This window comes from Lacerta agilis, chromosome 2, assembly GCF_009819535.1.
Source record: "Lacerta agilis isolate rLacAgi1 chromosome 2, rLacAgi1.pri, whole genome shotgun sequence".
Classification (NCBI taxonomy): domain Eukaryota; kingdom Metazoa; phylum Chordata; class Lepidosauria; order Squamata; family Lacertidae; genus Lacerta; species Lacerta agilis.
This window is the reverse complement of record NC_046313.1, coordinates 114270970-114297914: the sequence shown is the minus strand read 5'-3', so window position 1 is coordinate 114297914 and position 26945 is coordinate 114270970. Positions and strand designations below refer to the sequence as shown.

General features: G+C 44.1%; 1 pseudogene; it reads right to left on the bottom strand.

Moving 5' to 3' along the window:
- The window catches only part of LOC117042512, a 36714-nt pseudogene extending 12829 nt beyond the window's left edge, over positions 1-23885 (bottom strand).
- Between the last annotated feature and the right edge of the window lie 3060 nt (positions 23886-26945).

Below are 26945 nucleotides of genomic sequence, written 5' to 3'. Positions count from 1 at the left end.
TCCTGGATCTCCCAACATTCAGTTTGTTTGTCCCCTCCAGGGGCAGGAAGCCTTGACAGAGAACTTTCTTGAATTAACAACAACAACAGGTTTCTTGAGGCAGCAGGAAAACAAATCAGGAAAGAGCAGGCCTCTCAAACACAACACAACACAACACAACACAACATTTCTCAGCTTCAACCTCTCTGAACTGTGGGGACAGAAAGTCAGTCTTGAAAATGCCATGCACTGGCTTGTGTATGTGTATGTGTGTAATCGAGCTGCCTTGATGCTTTACATGCAGGGACTTCTTCCTCTGCAGTGTCTACACTGAGCAGCTGTGGCTCTCCTGGATTTCAGATTGGCACCTTTTGGCTGAAACTAAGTCCAGTTCCAAGAGATCGGTTGGGGATAACCCAATGTCCACAAGTTTATTATGTGTAACTTTTTAACCAGGGATTAGGGAAGCCATCTCTCCAAAGACATTGGATCAGATGGAGATTAGGAAGTCTATGCCATAATGACAACCAGTAGCTTAAGATACGTTTCCATAGAATGATTCCTAGTGATGGTACATTTAATTCTAGTCGTATAGCCGAACTGCTTACGCATCTGGGTAATTTTAATAGCCTTCTCAAAAACTGATTTTGGATTGTCTCCAAAAGGGTTAGGTTAACAAAGGGTCCCCATAGAGCGTACGTCAATGATGCAATCACCTTAGCATTGAAAACCTTTAGCGCAAGTGTTGGAAATGTAAGGAAAGTGTCAGTACCTTTTATCATATGTGGTGGGAGTGTAAGAAGGTGAGAGTATATTGGGATATGATATATCATGAGTTAAGAAAAATGTTGAAATATAATTTTGTTAAGAAACCTGAAGCCTTTTTATTAGGAATTTTAGGTACAGACATTAAAAAAAAGGACATTAAGCTTTTCCAATATGCAGTGACTGCAGCTAGGATTTTGCTAGCACAAAGGTGGAAACAAGAATTACCGACGAAAGAAGAATGGACAGTGAAACTGATGGAATATGCAGAAATGGACAAAATGACGGGAAGAATCCGGGAGGCAGCGGGGCCAGAATTCATCAAAGACTGGTTAAAATTTACGAACTATTTAAAAGACAATTTGCAATTGAATACGCTAATAGGACTTCAAGAAGTTTTGTAGTTAATGTGTAGAAATATTATTGTAAGTATGGTAGTTAGAGTATGTATGAGATTTATGATAATGTAAGCAATGGTAGAGTAAAGAAGTATAGGATTAAGATATAATTTTGAAAACCATGTGGAAGGTCTGAGGGAAGTCACGGCTATGTGAGCCAAATTGGAAAATGTATAAGAATGTTTATATGATTTATTTCGTAGTAATATAGTATAAAATAATAAAAAATTATTTTTTTAAAAAAGAAAACCTTTAGCGTAGATGGAATGCACCTTCTCAAAAGAAAAAGTGCAAAAGCGCAAAGGCAAAGGCCTTGGCTCTATTTGATGTATAAGTAAGATGTGTTTTCCAGCCCATATTGTACTGTAAATAAACACCCAAGTACTGAAATTTAAAAACCCTGCTCAATGGGTATCCATCTATTTTCCAATTATATGTTCTTCGGCTATTTGAGAAAATTAAAACTTTAGATTTAACATGGTTTACTGTAAGGGAATTAGACTTACAATATAAACCCAAAAAGCTTTAGAGCTCTCCTTAGGCCAACTCTTGAAAAGGATAAATTCACCGCATCATCGGCATAAAGTAAAAGGGGAGGGAGATGCAAGGGATTGAACCTGGTAGCTTTTCCATGCCAAGCAGATGCTGTTCCCCTGAGTAGTAGCTCTTCCCTATTTTTGAAGTAAGGCTCATGACCTTCTCTACCTTCACATACCTTCACACCTTCACATACCTTTACAGGTATTTGTTTAACTTTCTGAAATCCCAACTACCCGGTAATTCCTATGTTAGGTGAAAAGCAATTAATAAGGAGTCCGACAAGTTCATATATTCACAGCCAAAAGTCACACTCAATACAAGATCACATTTACCGTAGATCCCCAGAGAGGAACATGCAGCTGAATGATACAGACCAGTCACGACAAAACCAAGATTGCATCAAAAGAGTTGAACAGAAAATGGTATCCTCTTATCTTAAATGGTCTTCACTGATTTATTGATTGCCTTATATATGATCGCCTTCTATGGCGAAACTTACCAGAAGAGTAAGAAATCAAAGTAACATTTTTTTAAAAATAAATAAATAAATAAATGGAAATGGTTTATTGCATATTTACAGATAAATTGTAAACAGATAAAAACACTGGTAGGATTATTGTAATAACCTGCAGTTTCATAAGAGTATATATTTAAAGAAGATGAATAAATGAGCAAATTAAGTTAATTTGGATATGCAGAAGATATTAAAAATAAATTTAAGGAACCGCAGAAAGAAGGGGAAAGAAGTCAAACCTTGAAATGTCAAAATGATTGTAAAATTAGAAAAATGTATAAACGTGAAAAATATTTATAAAATATTTTTGTAAAAATAATTGCCTTCTAAACCACCATCTCAAGGCAATTTATATAAAAAATGATTTAAAAAGCAGTTATATACACAAAGGCAACAAATAAAAATAAAATAAGACGACTAAAACCGTAACAAGTGGACACCCATTATTAAAATCTATTTATCCAGCTGGAAAAGGTCACAATCCCCCCTCCCCCGAAAGTACAGAAAGGGATGCCATTCCACAGAACACAGACAGTAAAACGAAAAGCCCCGTTCTGGGTGTTCTTTTGAGATCTTTGGAACTTGTAGGAGAAAAACTGCTGTGTATTTGGGACTGAGCATAACAGGGTTAGTACAAACTCCTTGAAGTCGGCCCAGTAGCAGATTGGTAGCAAGTGCAAATCACACTAGCAGGGTGTTCAATGCTGGCAGTCGTTTCCTCCCACAACGTGGGTGGCACTGTGGTCTAAACCACTGAGCCTCTGGGGCTTGCTGATCAGAAGGTCGGTGGTTCGAATCCATGCGGCAGAGTGAGCTCCCATTGCTCTGTCCCAGCTCCTTCCAACCGAGCAGTTCGAAAGCACACCATTGCAAACAGATAAATAAGTACCGCTGTGGCAGGAAGGTAAATGGCGTTTCCGTGCACTGCTCTGGTTTCGCCAGAAGTAGTTTAGTCATGCTGGCCACGTGACCCAGAAAGCTGTCTGTGGACAAACGCCAGCTCCCTCAGCCTGAAAGCGACATGAGCGCCGCAACCCCAGTCGCCTTTGACTGGACTTAACCATCCAGGGGTCATTTACCTTTTTTACCTTGCTCCCAACAAGCCACCTGGCTACTGTGTTCTGCACTAGTGACAGCCTGTGGCCCAACATTCAAGGGTGCCTCTTTGTATGGTGCATTGCAGTAATCCAACCATGAGGGATGTGAACAGATCCCATTATTCCCCCCCATAGTTGGGATTCATGAGGGTTTTTAAAATTTTCGTTAAGATGTTATTTTGCAAAGATTTTTCTGTTTCATTTTATGATGTATATGAAACAGAGATAGCAGATGGAAATTAGGATATAAAAAGCAAAACTATAAAATAGGTACCTAGAACTATACATGGGTTCAAAGAGCACAGTCCAAGAGAATAATATTAGCATTATCTGATGATCAAATATAGCTCCGAATTTGCCAAGCTTGTGGCAACAGTTGTCTAGCAGATGATGGTTCTGCTGTATATAGAATCATAGAACTGTAGAGTTAGAAGGGACCCCAAGGATCATCTAGTCCAACCCCTGGAATCTCGGCTAAATCATCCATGGCAGAAGGCCATCCAACCTCTGCTTAAAAACCTCCAAGGAGAGAGAGCCCACCACCTTCCACTGTCAAAACAGCTCTTACTGTCAGAAAGTTCTTCCAACTTTGGCTTTGGCTGATGGGTACCACAGTTCAAAATATCTGGCGGGCACCAGGTTGGTGAAGCCTGGCTCATGTTATAACAGTTTTCTATGTTATTATGCAGCAGCACTTGTGCTCATTGCACAGAGCAAATAGTTGTGGGGGCATGTGCAGAGTTGCAGTAGAACTGAGCTTCCCAGTAACGCAGTGTCCTGTCTTCATTGCAGCAGGAGATGAACAGAAAACCGAGAACAAGAGACAACCAAATGGTGCATCGAAGGAAAGAGCCAGATGTAAAAAGAGAGAACCGCAGAGAAAAAAACTGAAGCCAATCACAAGAGAAGGAATAAAGGCTCCACTTCTCTGGGCATCAACCACCATGAAATCACAGCCAAAGACAAAAAAGATGAACAAAAGGAAACCACATGCCATGAATACCAGAAAAGTTTCTGCTCGAAATCAAACCTTTTGCATTGCAAAATCCACACAGGAGACAAACCCTTTCAGTGCTTAGAGTGGCTGCACTGGGGGGACCAGAACACAATCATTGGTTTACTCTCTGTAGGAATTATTTGACATGATTAAAGATCTTCCCACACTCCAACCCTTTCTAAATGTTTCCCTTATACAAGTTCTTTACTCTTTAGTAAGGGAGCCCCTGTCACAGAAGTTATTTCCATAAGCCAAACATTTCTAAGATTCCCTCCCTGTATGAGTTCTTTGGTGTATAGTAAGGCTACTACTGACAGTGAAGCTTTTTCCACACTCCGAACATGTATACGGTTTCTCTCTTGTATGAGTTTTTTTATGATACTTAAATGAGCTACCGCACCTGAAGCTCCTTCCACACTCCGAACATGTATACGGTTTCTCTCCTGTATGAATTCTTTGATGCAATGTAAGGGAGCTACTGGAGGTGAAGCTTTTTCCACACTCCGAACATATATACGGTTTCTCTCCTGTATGAGTTCTTTGATGCAACGTGAGTTGGCTACCGCGACAGAAGCTCTTTCCACACTCTAAACATTTATAAGGTTTCTCTCCTGTGTGCAATCTTTGATGCAAGGTAAGGCTGCAACTGTGGCTGAAGCTCTTTCCACACTCCAAACATAGATATCGTTTCTCCCCTATGTGAATTCTTTGATGAGAGAAAAGGGAGTCGCTGCGACTGAAGCTCTTGTCACATTCCCAGCATTTATAAGGTTTGCTGCCTTGATGAGTCTGTTGATGTCTAGTAAGCGCATTGCTGCGAGTGAAGCTCTTTCCACACTCTAAACACGTATGCGGTTTCTCCCCGGTATGAGTTTCTCTCCTGTATGAGATCTTTGATGCAAGGTAAGGCTACTACTCTGACTGAAGCTCTTTTGACATTCAAAACATTTATAAGGTTTCTCCCCTGTATGAGATCTTTGATGCGAGGTAAGTCTGCCACTATGACTGAAGCACTTTCCACACTCTGAACATGTATACGGTTTCTCTCCTGTATGAGTTCGGTGATGTGACTTAAAGTGGCTACTGTGCCAGAAGCTCTTTCCACATTCCAAACATGTATACGGTTTCTCCCCTGTGTGTACACTTTGATGTATAGTAAGAGTTGAGCGATGACCAAATCTCTTTCCACACACTGTACGTTCATGCTTTTTCTCCTGTCTGCGAATTTGATTTTCACCACCCTGAGACGTACCAGAATCACCCTCCGGCTTCTGCTTTCGTCTCCCCTCTCGTCTGTTGCCTCCATCTTGAACCCTCAGCTTCCTTTGCTCTGTCTCCTCTTTGGATCCTTTTGGTGACACTTCTGATTGTTCCCCTTCTGCCAGCATCCCTTCAGCATCTCCTGATGGAATAAAAAGGAAAACTGATGAAATGCGAAAGGAGCGTCTTCACCCAAATCATTCAGTCAGGACACTGAGATCCAGGTCCCAGGGCCTTCTGGTGGTTCCCTCACTGCACAAAGGGAAGTTACAGGGAACGAGGCAGAGGGCCTTCTTGGTAGTGGTGCCCACCCTGTGGAACGCTATCCCATCAGATGTCAAGGAAATAAACAACTATCGGACTTTTAGAAGACATCTGAAGGTAGCCATCTATAGGGAAGTATTTAAAGGTTTTATGTTTTATTATGCTTTTATATTTGTTAGAAGCCAGCTAGAGTGGCTGGGGCAACCCACTCAGATCCGTGGGGTACAAATAATGAAAGTATTAATGCTGGTATTATTATTTATGGAGTTTATATACTGACCTGTACCTGGAGGTCTCAGCGTGGTTCTCAGAAAAGCTCACACCATATATAATCAAAATAAAAACAAAAACCCAATAACACCCCCCCCAAAAAAGAGCCACATTTGAAAAAGGCTATAGGATGTCAAACATATCAAGCAAAAACCTGGTTAATAAGGAACATCTTTGCATGGCACCTAAAGGTATATACCCCTTCATGGATCACTGCCTTGCCATGGCGAAGGGGACTGAATAACTCCCAGAAACTATGACCTATGCTGTGCAGGGCCACCCAAGACGGAAATTTCTTTTTCTTTTTTTTAAACAAAAATTTATTGGTTCTCCACAACAAATAAACAAATACAACTGAGGAACAACAAATTATAACAATCATGCAAAAAAAAAGAAAAACAAATACCACAAACAACATCAACAAAATAAAAGAAAACAAATACATACCTTACATACAGGAACACACCAATTATTGTTTATAATCTTATTCCAAATCTTATTGAGGGGGACTTCCCCCGTTCTCTCTCCTGCGTTCAGTTCTAATTTACTTTAGTAACATTTCTAATTATTTTAACTTTTCATTCACCATCTTTCTTATTCTTCATCTCGACATCTTACATCATTTAACTTCTAAATAAAAAATACCATATCATATTACGAATCTTAACTTCTTATAACCTTATCTTTCTCTTAATTCCATAAAACTGCTGCTATTATTACCTCTAAATCATACCTTATAAAATATTAAACCAGAACAATATCATAAAAACCTAGGAATTTCTTTCCAGATCAATTTTTACTCTCTGACGTCGGGGTACCGTGATAAGCATTCCTGATTCAACATATATATTCTTTCACCCTACCCCCCTTCTTGCCATTTTCTCTCCTCCCATCACAGTCACCCACCAGACTTCCCCCCAACCTTTTCCCAAACCATTGTCCAGAATGTCATCTTTTCCTTGGTATCCAAAAGTCAAAACCTTGTCCCAAAGCATCTTTGCTGAACTCTTCAAAAGAAGTAATCCATTGCCACCAAGCATCTCCACTTCAGTCTTCAAGTCGGATTGTAATTGTAATTTCGAGAATTGTTGTTCCTGCATTTCTGGGCTCCCACCCCAGAAAGCCGTTATAATGTCACAATAATCAGTCCTGGACCTCTCACGTCGACAGGGCTTTTCTTCTTCTTGGAGTTGCGTCTTCCCTACTTCAGATATAATCCCTGAGCATCCTCTAATTGTTTCTTTGAGTTCCTTAGCAAAGTTCTTAAAAGCATTTCCAATCTCTAAGAATCTTTCGGTGACATTCTGTTGCAAAAGCTCTAGTTTCAGAAGAATTTTCCTTTGTCCTAAAGTCATTACTGGGTCTGGAGGCATCGTAGAAACGAAACCGAAAAGGGCAGAAGTTGGCAGGAAATAACAAAGTTCAGTACTTTTCCATTTTCCAATCTCAAATTACAGCCGCCATTTCCCCCTGATCAGAGTGCAAAAATTTTCACCTTGTAATCCACAGTCTCTCAGAGGAAATACCTCAAAATTCTCAGTCCACCCCTAACAGGGGTTTCTTGTTAGATCAAACACAGAACCAACAAAAACATTGTATCAGCCAAAAGTAGCAACAGCCAGAACCGATGTTACTGTTCTCTTGTCGCAAGGGAGAGAAACAGACTTCCTCTTTAACGTTTCTCCCCTAAAGCCAAATTAAGCCAAATTTTTCTTCCAATTAAACTCCGTACTTACAGCTTACGGGTTTCTTGTTTTTTAATTCAAATGAAGAAGAACGGGGTGCTCAGATGCCAGCAGCGGCCGCCGCTTGGATTTCCTGGTTGGGGACAGCCTCCACAGCCCCGCGTCGTTGACCATTCACTCGAGCCTCCCTTTTACAAGGGAAGCCCAAGAATGGGACGGCGCAATGGGGCCTGCTGGAGTGCCCAGACAGCGGGACACCCCTCCCGCGGCTTACCGGAGCCCGCTGTGCGGTTGCGGGACTCCCGGCCCCCAGGAAAACCGGAGCTGTCTCGAAGCTGAAAAAGCTCCCAACCGCCGGCAATGGCGCCCTCGCCGGAAGTCCCAAGACGGAAATTTTCAGCCGAGAGTTTAGACTAAATGTGTTCCCCCTGGAGAAGGAACTGGCAACCCACTCCAGTATTTTAACATGAAAGCTCCATGGACATAAAAAAGGAGAAGTTTGAGAGGAAAGTGTGAGTTTCCAAGGCATGCTCTGGTTCATGCAGTCACGGACAATTGGACATGACTAAGACAACTAAACAACAACAAAGGTGTACAAGATAGGCGCCAGGCGAACTTCCCTGGGGAGAGCATTCCACAGATGGGGAGCCAATGCAGAGAAGGCCCTGTTCCCGTGTTGCTACCCTCTGGACCACTTGAGGAGGCCCACAAAGGAGGGGATCTCAGGGTCTGGGGAAATTCATATGGAAAGAAGCAGTCCTTGAGGTATTGTGGTTCTGAGCCATTTAAGGGTTTATAGGTCAAAACCAGCACTTTGAATTGGGCCCCGAAAATAACTGGTATAGAGACGTTCCTCCCCTTCTCTCGAGCAGTGATAGTTCGCATTCCTCAGATTCCAGTGAGAGAGAAGCAGGGGGAGGGATGGCTGAGAGCGGCACAGTGTCACAGCAGCAGAATAGCGCTGAGAACTGGGACGCAGGTCAAAGTCTTTCGCTGGCTGACAGGAGAAGGGGCGGGGGACAAAGGGGCTGGAGATTTCCCAGGATGCTTTGCTGGAAAGGGAATAGGCGGAGCCCATTGCGTGGATCTAACTTGAAATGAACGGACGTTTCTTGCTTTGCTCTTTGTAAATAGCTTGCACAATAAATAGTTTGGTTTTTAGAAGCTGCCTGGCTCCGGACTGTTTCTCTCACAAGCATCAATCAAGCACTTCTTAACAATTTTGACCCTTGAAGTGTTGAATGGGGTCATAAGAAAGGAGGAAGAAATAAAAGGCATAAAATTAGGAAGGAATTCATATAAAATCAGGGCCTTTGCCGATGATATGATAGTTACGGTAGAGGACGTAATGGAAAGTATAGAAAAACTGCTGGTAAGGATGGAAGAGTATGGAAAGGTGGCGGGGTTTAAGTTAAATAAAGGAAAAAACAAGATTATGGTCAAAAATATGGATGAATAAAAGAAAAAAAAGCTGGACTTCAAATTGTAAAAAAGGCAAATTATTTAGGAATCCAAATTACTATGAACAAAATTGATCTATTCGAGAATAATTATAATAAAACCTGGAGAAGAATTAAACAACAACTGGAAACCTGGCGGAAATTAAAGCTATCAATGTAGGGAAGGATATCGACGATAAAAATGATGGAATTACCAAAGCTACTGGTTTTTATATCAAATGCTCCCAATAATTAGTAAACATCAGGTCTTTGAAAAATGAAGGAAAGACATCTCTCAATTTATTTGGCAAGGGAAAAGACCGAGAATAAGGTATAAGCCAGGGTTCTGCAACCTTTAAGACAAAAAGAGCCACTTGGACCCGTTTCCGAAGGAAAAAAACAAACTGGGAGCCGCAAAACCATTGCGACATTTAAAACAAATATAACACTGCATTTTATTTTAAAAAATCCGATTTAAATTTTAAAAAATCCGATTTAAATAAAAAAAATCTGATTTAAATTAAAAAATCCATTTTTTTTATTTTTTACTTTAAAAAATCATTCATTTTTATCCACCCTGGGGACCACTACCAGGTCACACAGCCTGATCCAAGGTGGGTTGCAACAGCATACAAATATTTGATTTGTTGTTGTTTTTTAAAAAAATGAGTCCTCAACTGAACACTTGTGTTAAATGTTTGTCCCATGTCTAATTGAAGACTGCTGGCTTTTACAATAATCTTAGTGTCTTTTACCCTTAATATTCCAGACCAGAGGCTATGCTCACCTCTCCCAACCTCCTCTCTTGCTAAATAAACCACAGAATTGCACCAGAGAAGCTTGTGATGTTTGCGCTGACTTGCATACAGGTGGCTGTAGTAGTTCATAGTGTTCAAACCTTTTTAGGGGAGTTCCCTGCCCCCTTAATGACAATGGCGATAGATTTTGCACATGAACACAGATCCAAGCTAGGACTCCTCTCTTCCATGCCAACAGGTGCTTTGTCAAGGATCCCCTAACACACACTCAGGACAGAGGAAAAACTGCAACCTTTTGGGGCGTCATTCTCCTACCCATGTCTCTGTGAGAATCAGCCCTTTATCCTGCCTCCTGTAGTACATCCTCCCCCTTCAAGAAATCATTTCCTTTGGACTTTCGGCCCATCTCCACCCCTATTACTCCTTGCCCTCGCAAAGGAAGCATTTTCACAAGTTTTCTTTTTGGTGGGCTATCCGTGCTTCCAAACGTCTGGAAGTCACGACAGGGGCTTCTCCCCCACCTAGTAAATTCTGCCTCTGCATAAGTTACGCAGGTTTGGTTTTCTTTACCAGCCCACCTGGTAGGACTGAACAAGAAATAAACGGTGCGTCACATAAATCTCAAAAGCAATGCATACAGCAGATAACCCGGATGTTGTGACACATCCTCCCTGTGGGAGGAGCGAACTGTTGAGCTTCTTTAACCATGAAAGCTCCAAACATCCTCACACCCCCTCTCGCTCCTCTCCGCAGGGGAACCGGTAAGCATACTGCTTACCCTACACACAAACCTTCACAGAACTCCCTATGACGTTGGAAGCTAAGTGGTTTCGTGAACCCAACCGCTAGGTTCACCTGACCAGGACAGTACTTCAGCTTCTCCAAGCTGGTCTGACTACCTTGACACACGTCTCGGAAGAGAACATCCAGGTGTTTGGGTCTGGCTTTGACCTGTCCAGGCTCTGCCAACATCAAACAGGATTGGTTGTCCTCCCATACCGTGACGGGTAGGCAACACTCACTGTAGATCTCTTGGACCAAACACCTATCGTGCTCCAGTTCCCTAGCAAGCTCTGACAACGCATTGTACCTGGCTTCTGCAAAGGAACGAGCAATGAGGCTCTGGTTCTGGGACTTTGTCCCAACTAGAGCTCCTCCAAACTTCTCAATCATTTCAGACACAGACTTCCTGTCCTTGGATTTTGCCCAACTGCTGTCGCACCAGCATGTGAGCTGGGGCTCACCGGCAGCTGACAACCTCAGGCAAAACTCCTCTGTCTTCTGCAAACTTCTCAGCACACTTTGGATGCCATTCCAGGTATGCACACTGGGCTTTGTAGCCTTCCTGCTGAGCAGATTCACAGCAACTGCTATGTCAGTTCCGCTCCACTGGGAAAGAAACAACAGCTTCCCTGGAGCTGACTTGAACACCTCGGGGCTCTCGAACTCAGAGCGTTCCCCGGTCTGACTGTCCTTAACGGAACCAGTCTCCATGGGTGTTCTGACACTAGCACATTCAGACATCCTGAACTTCTTCAACAACTGTGCTATCTCACCTGTCTGACTGAGCAAGACACTGCCGTCTTCAGCTCTGTCTACCTGTACACCTAGGTAAGCACCAACAGGGCTTAGGTTCCTGAGCTGGAAATACTGGCCAAGCTCCTCTGCGAACTGTTGCACCTGTTCCCTGGTCTTTGCCAGGTAAAGGATGTCCACACCGGACTGAAAAACTAGCTCCTGTTCTGGGCCTTCTCCTGCCAGAAACAGGCAGCTATCAGCATGACTCTGGCTGAAACCTAGCTTACTCAAAGCTTCTTGCACACATGAGGACCAATCTCTGGCTGACTCCTTCAGCTCTGTCTACCTGTACAGCTTGCTGCAACGTTCTGTTACAACGTTCAGCCAAACCACATACCTGTGAAGAAAGTGGGCTAATCACTCCATGCTTAAACCCCCTCTCAAGGAGGAAAGCTTTCAGCGAGGATCTAAGGAACTCCTCGCAACAGTCAAACTGAACACAGCCTACCCTTTCGAACCTGGGGTAGCTGGGTGTCTTGACTTTGACTTTGCACACCTTGCAACCAATAAAGTCATCACATGCCCTCAAATTGCACCCTTCAGAGAACTTTGGGTGCTTCAGCACACTGTCCCTGTGGCAATGTGCTAGCCACAGATGTGCACACATGTGGTGTGTGGGTGCAGTGGGGCACTGAACCTGAACTGCATCAGTGATACTTCCACCTGTACCTACTGGAGGCGTCTCAACAGCAAACACCCCTTCTTCGCTGAGTTCCACTTGAACCAGCAACTTTCCACTCCTGGAAATAAAACAGCTGTTAGATACATAACAGACATCAAAACTTTCAGACAGAAGTGTTGGTACAGACAACAAACACATTTCCATGCCAGGAAACACAACAACTTCCAGAACTGTCTCTAGGAAGCTTGGATAAACAGGTCCCTTAAATGTCAGACTTTTCTTCCTGCTTCCACTAGCCACAAACTGCTCTGTAGAAAGAGAGCTGCAGTTCCTCACAAGTCCACCAGGAGGAACGATGTTGGATGCTGTACTGTCGAACACGCAGTTGCCACAGCAACTGGACGACAACAGCAGGCGTCTTCTTCCTCTGGTAGGCCTCTGGTAGAGCTGCTAGGATTCCCATAGCCAGCCCAGCCCATCTTAGAAATGACCTTGGCCTTATCTTCAGCCATGCACGTCAGCACGTCAACATGGTCAGGAGATCTTCCAAAACAATGCCTTGCAGCATTTGCCTTCACGGGGTCTTCAGGCTTGAAAACAGCCCTTCCCCTTCTGGGAGCAAAGCCCACGGCTATCTGCATTCCCTGTTGACGAGGCTCTTTACCCGCCATACGACCTGACAGGAAATTAAGCTGAGCTGGGGGAAAGCTTTCCAAAGCTTCTTCTGCCAGTCCCTCAGCCCCAGGAAACTGGGCTAGGGTCTTCCAGAGCCCACGAGTACTGGCTAAACCTTCTGAGTGGTGGCACTGGGCTGCATCAACATTCTGGGCAATCATCCTTTCTGCCTCATCTCTGCGTTGAGCAGCAGCTACGACCTCCTGTGCTTCTGGAGCTATGCCAGGAAGCAGTGAGGGTGATGTGGCTTCCTTAAGCATTAGTCCCATCCTAATGGCCCACGCTCGGTGGATGGCCATCCTCTGTTGGATGGGGCTGCGTATAACTCCCTCCATTTTGCCCTGGGGATGCGTAATGCGTACTCACGATTCTGTAGCTCTTCTCCCAGGCAAGGAAGATGGGGGTTCACCAGAGAGGGTACACTGCTTGGGCACACCTCAATCTGGGCTTTGCTGCCTTTCAAACAGCTGAGCCATTCAGCCGACTGCTGAACACTTCTGCTGGCACAGGAACATTCCCTGGACACTGCACGGAGTCCCAGTCCAGGGAGATACTTTTCAGCTTGGCACACACGTTCTGGATCCTTGGAACTGCTCCAGAATTAGTCCAGAATTGTAAAACTCGAGCCATAACCTGTGGGCTTTTGGTTTTAACTGGAAAAGCCTTAAAACCAGTTTAGCACTTGGAGTGGTGTCCAGCAACGCTTCCTTCTGCGTTCTCCTGCCTCTCCAGTGCTGTAGCAGAGCGTTTCTTCAAACTTCTAAGAAGACCTTCTTCTTCTTCGTACGCAACGGTGTGTGTGCCTTTCGTGCCAGCAATTAAACTTCCACAAAGTCTGGCTTGATTAAAGCAAGTAAGCTTTATTTACAAGCATATAAATTATGGAGCGTTCCCCGGAGATTGGGAAGCCATCTCCGGTATCTCCGATCCTCTCAAAAGTGAAAGTAGGACTTGTCCGCTCAAAGGTGAAGGCAGGACTGAACAAGAAATAAACGGTGCGTCACATAAATCTCAACAGCAATGCATACAGCAGATAACCCGGATGTTGTGACACATCCTCCCTGTGGGAGGAGCAAACTGTTGAGCTTCTTTAACCATGAAAGCTCCAAACATCCTCACAGTGTTGCCTGGCTGCCGGCCCCGCCTTTCTCCAGCCAGGCTGCCTTGTTTCCCTGCGGCTCAGCCCTACCTTCCTCGGTCTTGACAGTCCCTGCCATGCCCTGCCACCCCTTGCGTTGGGGGCATGCCCGAGCGTAATGTCCTGCTTGGGAGCACACGTAGCATCTTTGGGTTCCCTTGCCAGCCTTCCCTTCTGGTTTTCTGCCAGCTCCAGGCGCCTGCTGCTGCCTCAGAGGGGCCCCCCCCCCCGATCTCCATTGGTTCCGGCTGTGGCATTCTGGGCGAGGAGCCAAAACTTCCTGGAATGCGGTTACCAGGGAAATGCTCCCCCCTCTGCGATTCCTTCTCACGGGCCCTCTCCTCCAGCCTCACTCCCAAGGCCAGACAAATGAGCGCCAGTTCATTCATGTCCTTGGCTTTGGGACAACGCGCCAACTCATCCTTTGACCTTATTGTAGCCAAATTATGCATGCCATCCATACCTGTTGTTACAACTCTCCAAATCAAGTATACCTGTTTTCTCAAACAAGATCCAATCCTTAAGCCAACATAGGCTTCGAAATATGTTCTTAAATCGGGGAGTGCAAAACCTCCCATTTCTTTTTTGTCCATCAGTAATTTGTATTTTATGCGGGGTTTCTTACCCTGCCATATGAACCTTTTCAGATCTCTCTGGCAATCGTCAAAGCATTCTGGAAAGCAATTTTAACAACAAAATGCTTTGCAAACAAGTCACAGTGAGCTACCATTGGTTCTACCACCTTCTTTGGGCCAGCCTGTAAAAAGCCCAGTACAACTCGGAAAAGGTCTGCAAGACGACATAATGGGAATGCAATGGAGGCAGCTGCCTTCTATGCCACTAGGTAGACTCAATAGTGAGCCCTTACCAGCGTCTGGTTGCATAATTCGGATCCTTCCCCCACTTGGAGATAGAGAATCTTGATAGACCACAGCAACTCCCCCTCCCCCAACCTTGAGTCTGGCCTGATGCTGCACTGAGTGGGCACAGCTGGTGAGACCAACTCCACCCTGTTCACCCACCCAGGTTTCAGTGATACATGCCAGATCAGCCTCCTCATCCATAATCAGATCATAGGTGAGGGAGATTTTATTCTGGGCTGACTTAGTGTTCAACATCAGGGCTGCCTGATATGACAACCACAATTCCCCAGGATGGGGGGGGGGCTGTGCCATGTGTCTCATACCCAGCCTGCCCCACCTCCCACACCATCCCTCCACCTACCCAGAACCAATGAAACTGGGCCTCCCCCTGCTCCTCCCTTCCCAGAAACATCCCACAAAATGCCCTTATAACTGTTAGAAACAGTTTAAACACTAAAAAACAAAAAACACAATTTAAAAGCATATAAAAAACAGGCTCTCAGCAGGGTGGTATTTTTTACCTCTCACAGCCCAGAGCTCTGGCCCTTAGTGCTTTCCCACGGCCAACATCCCTCCATGTCCCCATATCCATTCCTTGGAACTCACCAGATCTCTCTGAGGGTCCTGGGAGAGAACAGCCAGAGGTTGTGGGGAGGGATGCAGGAGGCAGCCTGACCAGGTCAACCGTCCATCTTCCCCCTTCCATCCTTGCTAGGTTTGCAGGATCAGCCTCTTCCATCCTTCCGGAGGAGCTCAGAAGCTGCAGGTTCCTGGGAGGGAGGAAGAAGCAAAGGGAGCCTCAGAGACCCTGCAAGCATTTTCCTGCTCAATACCCTTTGCTGGTGAATGATAACCCAGCCAAAGTGGAGTCATGCCTGAAAGAGGCTCTTCTTCCCACCACCCTTAAAAACACCCCTTTCCTTTTTTGCCAGCCTGGAGCTGTGACACGGCTGCCTCAGTCAGTTCCTCCTCCTCCTCCTGCAACCCCACTTTAGGGGGGGTTTCTGTTTCTGATTTGAAAGAGAGGTAGAGCTGGGTATCATCCACACTGATTGACACCCAGCCCAAACCCCCTGATGCCTAATAAGGTATTTTTCAAAGCAAAATAAAAAATAAAAAATTCCTTCCAGTAGCACCTTAAGAGACTAAGTCTGTTCTTAGGTTTTTTTAAACCCTCCGCATACTCCCTCCAGCAGTACCCCCACTTCCTCCCCCTAATAATACATAATAATATGACGCACCTCCCTTTTATTCCCCTTGCATATAATTATATTTCTGCAATTAATTTCAACTTTTTTCCTCCTAATTCTATTCTTAGTTCATAAATGTTACAGCTAATGTTTTGACGTTTTTAAAGTGTTCTTTAAAATAGTCTATAAAGTTTTCCCATTCTTGATTGAATTTTTACTCATCTTGGTGCCTGATATTCATGGTACGTTTAGCCATTTTGGCATAGTCAGTCTTCTTAGCTATCCATTCTTCTTTCGTTGGGACCTTTTATTCTTTCCACATCTGGGCTAGTAGCATTCTGGCCACTGTAGTTGCATAACTAAACAGTCTATTTTGCTTCCTTGGCAATTCTCCTATTACACCTAGTAAAAAAGCCTCTGGTTTTTTTTTAACAAACATTAATTGTAAACATTTTTTTAAAGTTCAATGTATATCATTTTCCAGAAGACCTTTACTTTTTTACACGTCCACCACATATGAAAAAATGTGCCTTCTTTATCCTTACATTTCCAGTATAATTAGAGGTATCTTTATACATTTTAGCAACTTTTACTGGAGTCAAATGCCATCGGTACATCATCTTCATATAATTTTCTTTTAATGAACTACATGCCGTGAATTTTAAAATCTCTTTCCACAGCTTTTCACGATTCAAGTGGTATACTATAACCTATGACTTTTACCCAGTGTATCATTACAACTTTAACCTCTTCTTCTTTTGTCTCTCATTCCAACAGTAGTTTGTACATTCTTGATAACAATTTCTCATTATTTTCTAATAATTCCTTTTTGAACTTTGAGAATTCCTTCCCATAGCCCTTCTCTTTGTCACCTCTGAATATGTCATTTAAATGGTCATACCACACCTGGAATACTGTGTCCAATTCTGGGCACCGCAATTTAAGAAAGATATTGACAAGCTGGAACGTGTGTAATAATAATAATAATAATAATAATAATAATAATAATAATAATAATAATAATTAATTTGTACCCTTCCCGGGACAACCAAGATGATCAAGGTTCTGGAAGCCAAGCCTTATGAGGAGCGCTTGAATGTTTAGCCTGGATATATTGAAGGAACTGTTGAAGGAGCTGGGTGTATTTAGCCTGGAAAAGAGGAGACTGAGAGGAGATATAAGAATATCTTAAGGGCTGTCACATGGACGAGGGAACAAGCTTTCTCCAGCTCTGGAGGGTAGGACTCGAACCAATGACTTCAAGTTGCAAGAAAGGAGATAGACACATGAAAAAACTTTCTGACAGTAAGACCTGTTTGAAAGTGGAACGGCCCAGTGGCGTAGCAAGCCTCTGTGCTGCTGGGGGCGGCGGCAGCGCAGAGGCACCCCCCGGGGGGGGGCACGACGCATGCGTCGTGACGTCATCGTGACATCACAACGCACGCGGATGCAGAAAGGGGGAATTTCCCCCTTTCCGCGGCTTTTTTTCGGCGGGGGGTGGTGGCCAGCGAGGAAGCTCTGCTTCCTTTCCCCCCCTCCCAGCGGTTTTTTTGGGCGGGGGGGGTGGGCCAGCGAAGAGGGGGTGTCATGCCAGTGCGACACCCCCTCCTCGCTGGCCCACCCCCCCGCCAAAAAATAGCCGCTGGAAGGGGGGAAAGGCGACATGCCCCCGTTCGGGGCCCGCCCGGTGGGGCGGTGTGCGAGAGGCCGGCCAAAGTTTCACCCCCCTCTCCCCTGGAGCTAGGGGCGGCCTGCCACCCCCCGCCCCCCGTTGCGACGCCCCTGGAACGGCCTCCCTTGAGAGGTGGTGGACTCTCCTTCCTTGGAGGTTTTGAAGCAGAGGTTGGATGTCCACCTGTCATGGAAGCTCTAGCAGCAATTCATGCATTGCAGGGGTTGGACTAGATAACCCTTGGGGTCCCTTCCAGCTTTAAAATTCTATGATTAAGGGTTAAGCAGAAAAAGTCCCTCCACATTAAAAAACAACGAAAGACCACCACATAGTGCAATAATGAATATGCATCTCCCGCATAGATGAATATTTGTGTATAGCCTGTGTCTTGCAAAATGCTAAAATAAATCCTGTTGTAAGTGGGGGGCATCGCCTCTTGTCACCTCTCATTTTCTTCAAATGCCTCTGTTCTATTTGTTGTATTCCTTAGTACATTTTAGACACCTTATAAACAACAAAAGAACAATTCTGCATTTGTTATCTTTTTCTGTTCTTCCTTAAAAAACAAAATAAAAAAATCAATCCCTGGGGAGAAGATGTTCCATGATGATTAGTAGGCCCTGCTTAGTGAGGCCTTTGCAGGAGACATCCAGGCCTGGTTGTTCTCCATACCAAAACAAAAGAATTTTGGACCATAAAAAGGTGTGTTTCTTCATTTTAAAAGCACTATATGTACCATTTATTTTGGTTGTGCAGGTCACGAGAGTTGTGGAGCTGTGCCACCAATTAACATATTTTCCAAGACCTGAGGAGGGACAAGCCCAGCTTTCTGACCCCTAGTCAACTTCCTCTCTGTTTTCAGAGATTTCACAGATGTTGTACATCCATGTTAAAGTGTCTGCTCTGCTCTTTGGGGCCAAATACCATCTTTTTTCCTCCCCCCCCCTTCAAAGGAAGCTGAATGGTGCAAGAGTCAGGATATAGAAAATAAACCCTTCGCACAGTGAGGAATTAAACTATGGAACTCACTGCCACAAGAGGCAGCAATGGAATGCAGTAACAGAGGACTTGAGGAACCATTAAGGAGTATTCTTTGGGTTCGGTCAATCAACCAGCTTGTAAACAATGTCTTTTTCAATGTGCATTTTATAGTTGGCTTCACTTAGCAATGTTTTCTTTTGAAATGTTCAAGTTTTTTGTTTGTTTGTTAACTTTGTGTTAAATATGTATTCTGTAGTTGACCTCCTTTGTAATGTTTCATGAAAGATAATATTTAAGATAATATTTTAGCTTCCTGTTAAATATGTTGCTTTTACTGTATACATAATAATAATAATAATAATAATAATAATAATAATAATAATAATAATAATAATAATTTATTTTTTGTACCCCGCCCATCTGGCTGAGTTTCCCCAGCCACTCTGGGCAGCTCCCAAATGAATGTTAAAACAATACAGCATTAAATATTAAAAACATGCCTAAACAGGGCTGCCTTCAGATGTCTCTTAAGAATAGGATAGCTGCTTATTTCCTTGACATCTGATGGAAGGGTGTTCCACAGGGAGGGTGCCACTACCGAAAAGGCCCTCTGTCTGCTTCCCTGTAACCTCACCTCTCGCAATGAGGGAACCGCCAGAAGGCCCTCGGCGCTGGATCTGTGTTCGGGCTAAACTATGGGGGTGGAGACGCTCCTTCAGGTATACAGGACCGAGGCCGTTTTGGGCTTTCAAGGTCAGCACCAGCACTTTGAATTGTGCTCGGAAACGTACTGGGAGCCAATGTAGATCTCTCAGGACCAGTGTTATGTGGTCCTGGCGGCCACTCTCAGTCACCAGTCTAGCTGCCGCATTCTGGATTAATTGTAGTTTTCAGGTCACCTTCAAAGGTAGCCCCACATAGAGTGCATTGCAGTCGTCCAAGTGGGAGATAACTAGAGCATGCACCATTCTGGTGATACAGTCTGCGGGCAGGTAGGGTCTCACCCTGCATACCAGATGGAGCTGGTAGACAGCCGCCCTGTATATTTGACTTTCTTCAGAGATGTTTGAGTCTAAATTGTATTATTGATGTTAAATATGCTGTAAACCGCTTTGAGGTTTTTCTTAAAAATATCAAGCGGTATAGAAAATAATAATAATAATAATAAATACAATTTATTTGGGGTTGGGGGAAGGGTAGAATATGGCATCAGTGGACCTGACCCCTCTCCATTGTCAGTATTCCCTCCTCTCCTTATCCCCCAAACTTTCTGGGCCCAATTTCCCTAATGGCAGAGGGACTAAGAGCTTGGCTCCCTCTCCTTGCTGCTTTCAGCCATTCAGAACGGGCAGGTGAGGAAGCAGACAGAGCTAGAAAAACAAAGAGGAGCCCAGCTGAAGGGAGCTTCCTCCTGAGTACAATTTATACCCCTTCCATGTGGTGGGGTTTCCCCAGCCACTCTGGGCGGCTCCCAACATATAAAGCATAATAGTTAAAAAGTAATTAAGAGGGTACTTTTTTCCACTAGAAGGTACCTTCTTCCATATGTGGTGGAATTAAGATTGCCGGAAGAAATATCAACAACCTCAGAAATGCTGATGATACAACCTTGATGGCAGAAAGTGAGGAGGAATTAAAGAACCTTTTAATGAGGGTGAAAGAGGAGAGCGCAAAATATGGTCTGAAGCTCAACATCAAAAAAACAAAGATCATGGCCACTGGTCCCATCACCTCCTGGCAAATAGAAGGGGAAGAAATGGAGGCAGTGAGAGATTTCACTTTCTTGGGCTCCATGATCACTGCAGATGGTGACAGCAGTCACGAAATTAGAAGACGCCTGCTTCTTGGGAGGAAAGCAATGACAAACCTAGACAGCATCTTAAAAAGCAAAGACATCACCTTGCCGACAAAGGTCCGTATGGTTAAAGCTATGGTTTTCCCAGTAGTAATGTACGGAAGTGAGAACTGGACCATAAAGAAGGCTGATTGCCGAAGAATTGATGCTTTTGAAATAAGGTGCTGGAGGAGACTCTTGAGAGTCCCATGGACTGCAAGAAGATCAAGCCTATCCATTCTTAAAGAAATCAGCCCTGAGTGCTCACTAGAAGGACAGATCCTGAAGTTGAGGCTCCAGTACTTTGGCCACCTCATGAGAAGAGAAGACTCCCTGGAAAAGACCCTGTTTTTGGGAAAGATGGAGGGCACAACGAGAGGGGGGCGACAGAGGATGAGGTGGTTGGACAGTGTTCTTGAAACTATCAACATGAGTTTGGCCAAACTGTAAGAGGCAGTGAAGGATAGGCAAGGATAGGTAAGGTAGCAAAAGCTTTCTGAGAAATTATTTATAATGAGCTGGGGGGAAATGTTGAAGATAACTTTTGTTTAAAAACAACACAGAAGCTTTACTTTTAGGAATATTTGGGGGAGAGGTACCCAAAGAGCAGGAAATATATATATATTTATCTACATTACTATAGCTGCCCAAATGATGGAAAGAAGAAGCAGTTCCGAGAAAGGACTGGAAAATAAAATTGATGGAATAAGCAGAAAGGGTGAAACTTACCAGAAGAATAAGAAACCAAGAAGAAATATTGTTTAAAATAGAATGGGGAAAATTTGTTGATTATTTGAAGATACATTGTAAACAACTTGAAATATAAGCAGGATTGACAAAAACTCGAGCGGTAATAAATAATTAAAAGGGAAAATCGGTAAACAAGTTTGAATTGGATATACAGCAGGGACGCCCAACTCCCAAGAGATTACGATCTACTTTTAGAAAGAAAAAATGGCCCCCTTTTTTAGGGGAGCAGGCCAAAGTTGTTGAGCTTTTTTGGGGGGGTTAAAAAGTGGTTTAGCTTATTTTAACAGTAGGTGTGAAGAACTGCAATAAATAACAGGCGAACGCAGCACTACAGCAGACAACAAAGGAACGCCCATTAAACGCAATGCAGGAAAACACAGAGAGGGGCGGAGGCATGATTCTAAACATCAGGGGATCGACACCCCTGATATACAGTAATAAAAAAATACAAACTGACTGCAAGAAGGAGGGAAGTCAAAAGAAATGCAGATTAATTTTGTTACGATTTTTTTTTGTTTAAATGCTTGCAAAAGGTGGAAACGAAAAATAAAATTATATTTAAAAATAATTAAACTATAACAGAATTAAAACATAAAAACAAATCTATTAACACACAGGTAGTAAAACAACAACATCACAGCCCCATTAAAAGCCCTTTCCTTTAAAAAAAACAAAAAACCCAAACTCTTAACAATCTACTTTTCCCAGGATTTTTGAGGGAAAGTCATGTTCTTTAGATGAGTGTTGGATGTGCTTTGAATCTATGGTGTGGATCTGGCCAAGAGACAACACATGATATGTGGTTTCTCCTGGGTGCAAAATCTGAGAAGTTGTACTTGGATGAACGTTCTTTGTAGGCATAATGCATTTCTACAGTTCCTCCTCTTCATGAGTTCTCTGATGCTTACTTAGGTAAGATCTCCTTTTAAAGCTCTTTCCGCACTCAGAGCATTTGTAGGGCTTCTCCCCGGAATGAGTCACTTGATGCTTACTGAGGTTTGAGCTCGAACTGAAGCACTTCCCGCACTCGAGGCATTTATACGGTTTCTCCCCCGAGTGAATTCTTTGATGACATGTAAGGTGTGTGCTTCGACTGAAGCTCTTTCCGCACTCCAAGCATTTATAAGGCTTCTCCCCTGTGTGGATTCTTTGATGAAACGTGAGATTGATCTTCTGATTGAAGCTCTTTCCGCACTCTAGGCATCTGTAGGGCCTCTCCTCTCTGTGGATTCTTCGATGAGAAGTGAGGTCTTTGTTCAGGTTGAAGCTCTTTCCGCACTCCGAGCATTTATAAGGCTCCTCCTCCGAATGAGTCGCTTGATGGTACATGAGGATTGTGCTTGAACAGAAGCTCTTTCCACACTCCACGCATTTATACGGTTTCTCTTCGGAGTGAGTCCTCTGATGCATACTGAGAGTTGTGCTGTTGTTGAAGCTTTTCCCACATTGCAGGCACTCGTAGGGTTTCTCCCCCGTGTGAATCCGGTGGTGGTTACTGAGGCCCGTGCTCAAACGGAAGCTCTTTCCACACTCCGAGCACTTATACGGCTTTTCCCCTGTGTGGATTCTCTGATGGGTAATAAGGTCGGCGTTCTGACTGAAGCTCTTTCCACACTCAGCACATTTATAGGGTTTCTCGGCCATGTGAATTCTCTGGTGTGTGGAGAGGGCTGAGCTCTGACTAAAGCTCTTCCCACACTCTGAGCACGTATACGGTTTCTCCCCTGTGTGAATCCTTTCGTGGTAAGTAAGACTAATTTTGACGCTGAAACACTTTCCACATTCCAAGCATTTGTATGGTTTCTCTGCCGTGTGAGTCCTCCGGTGCATTGTTAGGCTTGAGTTGTGACTGAAGCTCTTCCCGCACTCTGTACACTTATACGGTTTCTCCCCTGTGTGGATTCTCTGATGAGCAGTCAGGCTCGTCCTCACTGTGAAGTTCTTCCCACACTCCGCACATTTATAGGGTTTCTCCCCAGTGTGAATTCTCTGATGACGAGTGATGTACATCTTCTGACTGAAGCTCTTCCCACACTTCAGGCATTGGTACGGCTTCTCCCCAGTGTGGAGGCTTTGATGCATGATGAGGGTTGTGCTGCGACTGAAGCTTTTCCCACATTCCAGGCATTTATAGGGTTTCTCCCCCGTGTGGATTATCTGATGCTTCCTAAGGTCTGAGTTCAAACTGAAGCTCTTTCCACACTCCAGGCATGTGTGCACTTTTCCCGCCGTGTGAGTTCTTTGATGCCTGCTGAGGTTTGTGAACCAACTGAAGCTCTTTCCGCACTCCGAGCATTTATAGGGCTCCTCCCCTTTGTGGATTTTGCAATGTGCTCTGAGTTTAGACCTAGAATTGAAGCTTTTCTGACACACGAGGCATTGACTGGTCTTCTTCCTTTTATCACTTTTTTCTTGGGTTGCGATTTCAAGGCAGCCACGGCCCTGGGAAGCAGTGGGTTTTTCCCTCCTCTCCTGATTTGCTTTTGCTTTCCTTGCTGGCTGTTTCCTCTTTCCACACTGTTCTCTTTCCAGTGACACCCCCCATAGTTCTTCATTTTTCTCAGTTGGCCCTTGGTCACCTGTCGCAATGAAGACAAGAAAACGATAAGAGTCCATATCGGAAGTGTATCTGAAGGAGTGTGCATGAACACGAAAGCTCATAGCAATAACAAACTTAGTTGGTCTCTAAGGTGCTACTGGAAGGAATTTTTTATTTTTTATTTTGTTTCATATCAGAAATGGGAGCTTCAAATAATTGAAGGACCTCGGGTAATTGTTAATTGGGATGTGCCACATAATTTCTCTCATAATGTCTGTTCTGCACTTGCAAAGAATTCTCTGCCCATTGATATTAGGCAAGTGCCTTCGCTGTGCTGTTTTCAGGGCCTGTTAAAAGCTTTTTTTTTACACAGGTAAATCTGACAAGTGCCATATTTTCCGGGTATAACATGCCCCTGTGTATAAGACGGCGCCTATTTTGGGGGACTCCTAATTAAGAAAATGGGAGGGGGGAGATTGCCCAGAGTTGTTAACCTTTTTTGGGGGGGTGCACACGTTGCCACAACCACCAATGCTACCCGCTCGCCGACAGCAGCCACCAATCGCCTGCCTAATTGCCACAGCAGCAGCCAGTCAACACCAGGCCTTGCCACAGCCACCAATCACCCACAAAATTGACGCAGCAGCAGCCAATTGACAGCAGCCACCAATCGCCCGCCCAATCGCTGCTGACAATCTCCTGCTCACGGCTGCAACCAATCGCCCACCTCCCCTCTACACTATCCATATATAAGACGACCCCCAATTTTTAACATTACAGTGGACACTCGGATTGAGAACGTGATACGTGTGGGAAGCACGTTTGCAACCGCAGCGTTTGCAACCCGCGGGTCTGCGCACACGCGGGTCACGATTTGGCACTTCTGCGCATGCGCAAAGCGTGATTTAGTGTTTCTGCACATGCGTGAGCGCCGAAACCTGGAAGTAACCCGTTCCAATACTTCTAGGTTTGGCACGGTGTGCAACACGAAATTGCACAACCTGAAGCGGCCGCAACCTGAGGTATGACTTTACTTTTTTTTTTTAATCGTCTTATACACAGAAAACTACGGTACACTATTTTGTGATTTTATTTTGGAATGTGTCTTTTTAAGACTTGATTTTCTTTTAAAAACAACTAGCTGACCCGGCCACGCGTTGCTGTGGTTTTTTATGGGTTTTTTAAAATGATTGTATTGATTTAGTGAAATTGAAGAAGTTCCTCTGTTCGACTTCCATCTGCCCCTTCTCTCCTCCCTGTTTTTAATTACCCTCTTTTCTATCCCCACCTTCAATGATTTTGTGAAATTGAAGAAGTTCCTCTGTTCAACTTCTGTCTGCCCCTTCTCTCTCCCCCCTCTGTTTTCAATGACCCTCTTTCCAGTCCCCCCTTTCAATTACCCTCTTTTCGGGGGGGGGCCTTTTCAATTACCCTCTTTGTTTCCGGAGGGGGGGAGGAGATGGTAAATCTAGGGCAAGGGTTTAATTCTATTAAAGGGGCAGGCACACATTTAAGAGAGAGACCAGGGTTCGAAGCTTGCTACGAAGCTCACCGAGTGACCCTGGGCCAGCCTGAGCTACAACACAGGGTTGTTGTGGCTGGGACAAACCAGACGTAAGCCCGGGGTACAAATAATAAAATAATAATAATAATAATAATTTTTATTATTAAATGAGGTGGAGGGAACCATTTATACCCACTTGAACTCCTTGGAGAAAAAGGGGGCCTACAAACCTCCTGAGGAGCTGCCTTTCACACACAAAAACCTAACCTAACATAAAAACATTACACCTAAGCATTACAAAAACATTTCAAAAACCACAGCAACCACAGGTTTTTGTGTGTGAAAGGCGGCTCCTCAGGAGGTTTGTAGCGTGAGGCTGCTCATAACATTTGTAGGCCCCCTTTTTCTCCAAGGAGTTCAAGTGGGTATAAATGGTTCCCTCCACCTCATTTAATAATAAGAATTATTATTATTATTATTATTATTAGTAGTAGTAGTAGTAGTAGTACCCCGGGCTGACGTCTGGCTTCTCCCAGCCACAACAACCCTGTGTTGTAGCTCAGGCTGGCCCAGGGTCACTCAGCAAGCTTAGTAGCGAGATTTGAACCCTGGTCTCTCTCTTAAATGCCCCTTTAATAGAATTAAACCCTTGCCCTAGATTTACTATCTCCTCCCCCCCTCTGGAAACCTGATACATGGTACAGTCCGCTCTGGCATTGAGCCTGGGGTCAGAAGGGACCATAACGATGCAAGGAGGGGTGATGGGGAACTGGTAGGGTCCTTATAAATTTGTGTGTGGCGCTTTTTCCTCTTCTGATAACTGGAGTTTCGTTTGTAAAGCGATACAGCAGTGCAGAAAGGATTGTGTGTGGAGACAGGATAGGGAGCGAAGCATAGTTGCTGAGCTTTCTCATCCTACACCCCCCCCCCCGCCATAAGGAATGGTATGGCCCGGGCCTACAAAGCTTTTCCTGCCTGGAACTGAAACTACTAAGAACGTTTCTGGCTGGGGAAGGAGAGTTTAGGCCTTCCTCTTAACTGTTTTTTTGGCGGTAAGGCCCTTGGGCCTTGGCAGAGGCTGGGGCTAGGGAAATTAATAGGGGGTTGTCCCTGCTGTCTGAAAATGGCTGACTGAGGTGAAGAAGGTTTTTTGGTCGGCGCAGAGTCTGTGACGCTGCCCTATGATGAGCCTTTCTATTGGTTATTGTTCAAAGTCTTCAGTTCTGTTGCTGGTGACTCGTAATGTGTGCGCCAATTTTTTTTGCCTTTATTCTATATTTTAGGCATGACAGGTGTGGTTTAAATTTTTTATTATGCCAGATCCTTCCTCAATGGTCATGTTACGCTTTGTCCTAATTTGATGCTGTTTGGTGCAGCGGTTACGGAGCAAGGTGGTGTCACGCGCACACGCAATGGGAACATATATATATATATCCACTCATTTGTTTTTAAGCTTCTGGTTTTATCAGTACTTTTGATATCTCTTTTATATTATAAGTATTATTTTTATTATTTGTTGAATTCATATACTGCTCTATACCTGGGGGTATCAGGGTGGTTCACAGAATAAAATCAAGATATAAAACCACAAAATACCTAATAAAAATAAAAACAACAACCCAATAGCCCCACA